This window comes from Neomonachus schauinslandi, chromosome 10 (genome assembly GCF_002201575.2).
Source record: "Neomonachus schauinslandi chromosome 10, ASM220157v2, whole genome shotgun sequence".
NCBI classification, from domain to species: Eukaryota; Metazoa; Chordata; class Mammalia; order Carnivora; family Phocidae; genus Neomonachus; species Neomonachus schauinslandi.
Window position 1 is genome coordinate 28,685,812 of NC_058412.1, and position 6,394 is coordinate 28,692,205.

Here is a 6,394-nt window from a genome sequence, read left to right on the forward strand (position 1 = left end):
ATAAAATTTTTAAAAAGCTAGAAAATAACAAGTTTCCATAGGATGTGAAGAAACTGGAACCTGCATACATTGGTGGGAATGTAAAATAGTACAGCTGGCTTGGCAAACAGTTTGACAATTCCTTAGAAAGTTAAGCATAGATGATGGCCCAGCAATTCTACTATAAGTATATGCCCAAGAGAATCAAAAACATATCCACACAAAAACTTGTACATGAAGTTTATAACATTATTCATATGGCCAAAAGGTGAAAACAACCCAAATGTCCATCAATAGATGAATGAATACACAAAATGTGGTATGCTCATATAATTGATATTACTTGCTCATTGAAGGGAACAAAATGTTGATAATGCTACAGCATGGATGACCCATGAAAACATGATGCCAAGTGAGAGAAGCCAGACACAAAAAGGCCACATAATATATGATTCCATTCATATGAGATGTCCAGAAGAACAAATCCATAACAACGAAAAGTAGATTAGTGGTTGCCAGAGGCTTTGAAGGTGGGTGATGAAGAATGGGGAGTGATTTGTAATGTAGAAGAAGTTTCTTTTGGGGGTGAAAAAAATTAGATAATGATAATGGTTGCAAAAAATTGTTAATATCTTAAAAATCAGTGAATTTTATCTTTCAGTAGAGTGAATTTTGTAAGTACGTAAATTACATATCAGATTTTTTTTGTAAATGGTTCATTTCCTTCATCTTTGTTCTACCAGTGAACCAAATAAACTGGGACTTTGTTGGAGATTCTAAGGGGGGGGTGGGTATGAATCTGGGAAATAAAATAGTTTTTAGCATCTGACTTTAATAAAAACAAACAAAAAATGGACCTCCTCTTGCAGAGCTCAGAAGTACAGCAAGCATATCCAGAATGAGCATTAGGAAATAGGATAGGTGTTGTACAGTTGGACTACAGGATGTGTATGGGGAGTGGTAAGCAGTGCTTGGGAAAGGACAGACAAATGAATGAAAGGTTAAATGGCCTTTCATGAAAGGATGAAGCAATTTTGACTTTTTAATATGGAGCAAGTAGTTTCAAAAACTAGCATTATTTAAGAATCACCTGAGAAACTTTTGAAAATATTCCACTTCCCGCAGTGCTATCACCTCAGAGCTGCTGATTCTGTCCATCTCATAGGGGCTAGGAATCTGTAGTTAAAATCCCCTCAGGTGATTCTAACAGTGGGTCTCAGAAATGCTTTGGGAGGCCATGGCTATTTTGAGAGTGCTGATAAGGAAGGACAGGTTCTGAATGAAAGCCATGGCAATGAGAGTGTGAAGAAAAGAAGAAAGAGAAGGACATTTAGAGAGGCCTACTAAAATTCATTCCACAGTTTTTTTTTTCCTACATATTTTTATTAAGCATCCATTCTATATGGAACACGGGGTCTAAAATGTTAAAATCAATCTTCTTGCAGCCTTTATTCTATTTGACGAAATACAGTATGTATGGAAGAGTAAGAATTTAAATGATAACTAAGCTTTCTAGCAAGACTAGCTGGATAGGTGGCCTATGTTGGCCCCATTCATTAAGGAATAAAATAATATCAGGAAACCTTTATGTGTCAGGTAAGGACTTTACACACATTCACTCTTTCATTCCTCACAGTAAGCACATCTGTATTTTAGAAATGTGGACCTGTGCCACAGGGAGGATGGTGGGCTGCCTCTTGTGCCTTAGCTGGGGGGTTGAGGGGAAGGGTGGGGTAGAGCCAGAATTTGAACCAAATAGTGGACTCTAGAGAGAGACTATAGTAAAGTCAATGCTTTTCTTAGCCAAAATCTCATTTTTATTGGGTTAGTCTATCCCACTTTGAAGCAGAAGACCTCCAGCTTGTACTTTCTCACTCTCCTGGCTTCCTTGCAATAGGTTTGGCAGTGTAAGCTTTTCAAACCAAGAGGCTCCTTGGAGTTAACACTATTTCAAGAGTTGATGGAAAAGCAAAAAAACATTTCAGGGGCATAGAGATGAAAGAAAGACCTTTTTGTAAATCCCCTTCCTTGTACCATTTCATTCCCTGTTATTTACTCTGGACTGAATGCAAAAATGAAAGCAAGGAAGAGAGAAGCACCTACCAAAACTCAGCAATGTGGGCAGTTAAATAACGTGCCAATGCCCTCTTCTGTCTTTCCCCAACTGCCAAATAGTACTTTGATCTCTAGTTTTCAGTCAGTTCCTGAAATGCTCTTAGAACTCAGTTTTTTCTGTCCTCTCTCAAAGACTTAACCTCCTCCTTACTTCCAGATGTCCTCATATCTTGCTCAACTCTAGAACCAGCACAATCTCCATTTTTTTAAAGATTCTATTTATTTATTTGACAGAGAGAGAGAGCACAAGCAGGGGGAGTGTTAAGCAGAGGGAGAGGGAGAAGCAGGCTCCCTGCTGAGCAGGGAACCGGACATGGGACTCGATCCCAGGACCCTGGGATCATGACCTGAGCCAAAGACAGACACTTAATCAACCGACTGAGCCACCCAGGCACCCCCCACAATCTCCATTTTAATAACATCTCAATATGCACAATTTCCTACAAAGCTAGCCCCTAATTCCTCCAATGCACAGCTGTCTCTGAGTCCTCCTTTGTTCTTGAATCTTCTGCAGCAATTAAGGAGGGAACTAAAGGGCCATTTTGTGAGTGGAATAGTGCTGATCAGGGGCAAGCAAGATGGAAGAGAGTGCTTACTTTTCTCTAACTTGCTTTGATAGAGCTGCTCCAGAGCTGCATGTGTTAGTCTCAAGCCTCTTAATAGTAACCAAATTAAAGTCTAATTAAAAATAGTTAACTTCTGGGGCGCCTGGGTGGCTCAGTTGGTTAAGCGACTGCCTTCGGCTCAGGTCATGATCCTGGAGTCCCGGGATCGAGTCCCACATCGGGCTCCCTGCTCAGCAGGGAGTCTGCTTCTCCCTTTGACCCTCTTCCCTCTCATGCTCTCTGTCTCTCATTCTCTTTCTCACAAATAAATAAAATCTTAAAAAAAAAATAGTTAACTTCTGCTTTATGTTCACTGTGTAGCCAGCATTTTTTTTTTTTGACTGCTCTAAGTGCAGTCTGCCATTTAATCCTCTCACCAATCCAGTGAGTTGGACTCCTTTATTATCCCCATTTTAGAGATGAGAAAACTGAGGCTCAGAAGAGTTAAGAATGATCTGTAAAGGTCATACAAGTATTAATTGAGAAAGCCTTGATTCAAATTCAGAACTGTTTGATTCCATAGTGAACACACATTAACAGTATTAGATCACTTTTATGTCAGATAATATAGTTTTGCCTGCAAATAACAAAAAACCTTAGATGAGATGGGTTAACTATTTCAAATAACAAGAAGATTAGAGTTACACGTTTCCAAGGTTAGTTAAATCATGAGGTCTCCAATGTCAAGACTCTGGGTTATATTCTCAGAGATGTTTTGCCTTTCTCTTTATGATCATAGGATGGCTGCCATGGTGCCAAACATCATCTCTTCATTTGACAACGTCCAAGGGCAGAAAAGAAATGGGGAGAGTATCTCTTCCTACATGTGTCTATTTTTATCAGAAAGAAAAATCTTTCCCAGAATTCCCCAGCAAACACTCTCTTCTAAGTCGCGAGTCAGAGCTGGGTCACTTGCCCCATTCTCACCGTTTAATCAATCATGGGCAAACGACTACCCTGCCTTGTTTAGTCTACCCATGATTCACCCCATGGAGCCCAAGAAGGTATCTAGCTACCCTGAGCACATTGCCATCCACCTGAATTCCTAAACAAAATCAGAAGCTGTTAATAGGAAAGGACAGGGTAAGTGGCTGTTGTATAGACAACCAACAGTGTCTCCTATGCATTACCTTTTAATTTTATGCTTCATCTCTCCTGGATTCATCAGGATTTCCTTCACCTATCCAGATTGCTACTCTCCAATGCCAACATGAAAATACACCACAGATTCTGTACTTTTGTAAACAATGAGGAGAAAAAAATTTGAAGTATGAAAAATTTGGTGTATTTTAATCAGGTAGAAAATATGTGAGTCGGGGCGCCCGGGGGGCTCAGTTGGTTAAGCAACTGCCTTCGGCTCAGGTCATGATTCTGGAGTCCCAGGATTGAGTCTCACATCAGGCTCCCTGCTCAGCAGGGAGTGTGCTTCCCCCTCTGACCCTCCTCCCTCTCATGGTCTCTCTCTATCATTCTCTCTCTCTCTCAATAAATAAATAAAAATCTTAAAAAAAAAAAAAGAAAAGAAAATATGTGAGTCAAATGATAAATATATGACTATTATTCTCAAATAATTAGAATGTAGGGCTAAAAACAAGTCAAAGTACCTTTCAATTTATAATATTTTCACTCAATACAGATGTTTCATAGATCTTTATTTTCTCTTATAAACTTCTTCCTTCTCAAAATTTCTTCTAGTTTTGTAAAAAATCTATCTAGTTTTGTAAGTTATTTATGGATGAGAGAGAGTCTCTAATTTTTTCTGTTATTTTCTAAACTTCCACAAAAAAAATGTTATTTTTCTGCTATTTTCCAAACTGGTCAAATATTGTCACAAAATGTAAATTTACCTGAATAATTGAGAGTTTATGTAATTGGGTAAGTCATCATATTGAGACATTCTGATTCTAAAAAGTTGATTAATTGGAACCTTCTCAAACAGGAGACTATTTTATGTATGTAGTGTGTATGTGTGTGTGTGTGTGTGTGTGTGTGTGTGTGTGTAACACATGAATCTCTTGCCCCTGTTGGAACCATTTAGGGACAGAGAAGCCTACTGTGATCTTTCATCTCTCGAAGTCCTGGCCCATACATGTCATTGCAACCACGTTTATTTTCTTGCTGCTCCTGGAATTTGTCCAGGTTGCCCTGACTCCACTAATCCCCCTTCCTGTTTTATTTTTAGACACACATTAAAATTTATTTTTTATGGAAATTTACCTTTTTGGGAGGGCTAGGTACACTATACTTTATTGATGGTACATGATAAGGTAGGGATCCCCAAGTCCCCCCCTTCTTCAGGGGGTCTGGGATGGAAACTGTGGAGGTTGGGAGATTCTCAGTGTGTTAGGGAATGAATTGGGGCAGGACTCCCCAGCAGCTGAGGGCCTCTCTCTCTTCCTCTTCCTCTCTTCCTCTCTTCCTCTCTTCCTAGGGCTGGTGGACCAGGAGGCTCTTACTTCTTGAGGGCCATGTGAACCATAAGGTCCACCACCCAGCTGTAGCCAAATTCTTTGTCATACCAGGAAATGAGCTTGACAAAGTGGTCATTGAGAGCAATGCCAGCCCCAGCATCAAAGGTGGAAGAGTGGGTGTCACTGTTAAAGTTGCAGGAGACAACCTGGTCCTCAATGGAGGCCAGGATGCCCTTGAGGGGGGCCTCCAATGCCTGCTTCACCACCTTCTTGATGCCATCATATCTGGCAGCTTCCTTCATGTGGCAGGTTAGATCCATGACTGACACTTCAAGGTGAGGACACAGAAGGCCATGCCAGAGCTTTCTATTCAGCTAGGGATGACCTTGCCTACAGCTTTGGCAGCACCAGTAGAAGTAGGGATGATGGTCAGGCAGCCCCTCAACCATCATACCACAGCTTCCCAGAGGCGCCATCCACAGTCTTCTGGGTGGCAGTGATGGTGGCATGAGCTGTGGTCATGAGTCCCTCCATGATGCTGAAGTTGTCATGAATGACCTTGATCAGAGGAGTGAAGCAGTTGGTTGTGCAGGAAACATTGCTGACAATATTGAGGGACTTGTCAAACTTCTCATGGTTCACACCCATCACAAACATGAGGGCATCAGCAGAAGTGGGAGAGATAATGAACCTCTTGGTTGCACCTTCAAGTAAGCCCCAACCTTCTGGTGAAGACCCCAGTGGACTGCAGGACATGCTCAGCACCAGCATCACCTCATTTGATGGGTAGGATCTCAATCCTGGAAGATAGAGATGGGCTTTCCATTAATGACAAGTTTCCTGTTCTCAGCCTTGACTGTTCCATGGAATTTGCCATGGGTGGAATCATACTGGAACATGTAGACCATATAGTTGAAGTAATGAGGGGATCACTGATGGTGACGGTATCCACTCTGCCAGAGTTAAAAGCAGCCCCAGTGACCAGTTGCCTGATATGGGCAAATCCATTTACTCTGACCTTCACCTTCATCTCTCAGGGACATGGCTGGCACTACACCAGAAGATGTGTCTGTATGTTGAACCAAGAGGAGCAGATCACATTTTCAGGTTAAAATGAATAGTAGAAATGATCTTGCCAACCTCTTCCATTTTATACACTAGGAAACTTGGGCGTGGGTGGAATGAGGCTGCTTGTTCATGGTCATGCAACTCTTTATTGCTTTGAGAGGGTTTCTGCTCCCCCAGACCAGATGAGAAGGGATAGGAGAAGGTCATGGAGAGTTA

General features: G+C 41.3%; 1 pseudogene; it reads right to left on the reverse strand.

The window, feature by feature from the left end:
• Nucleotides 1-5,151: 5,151 nt before the first annotated feature.
• Nucleotides 5,152-6,128, reverse strand: LOC110587237 (annotated as a pseudogene).
• Between the last annotated feature and the right edge of the window lie 266 nt (nucleotides 6,129-6,394).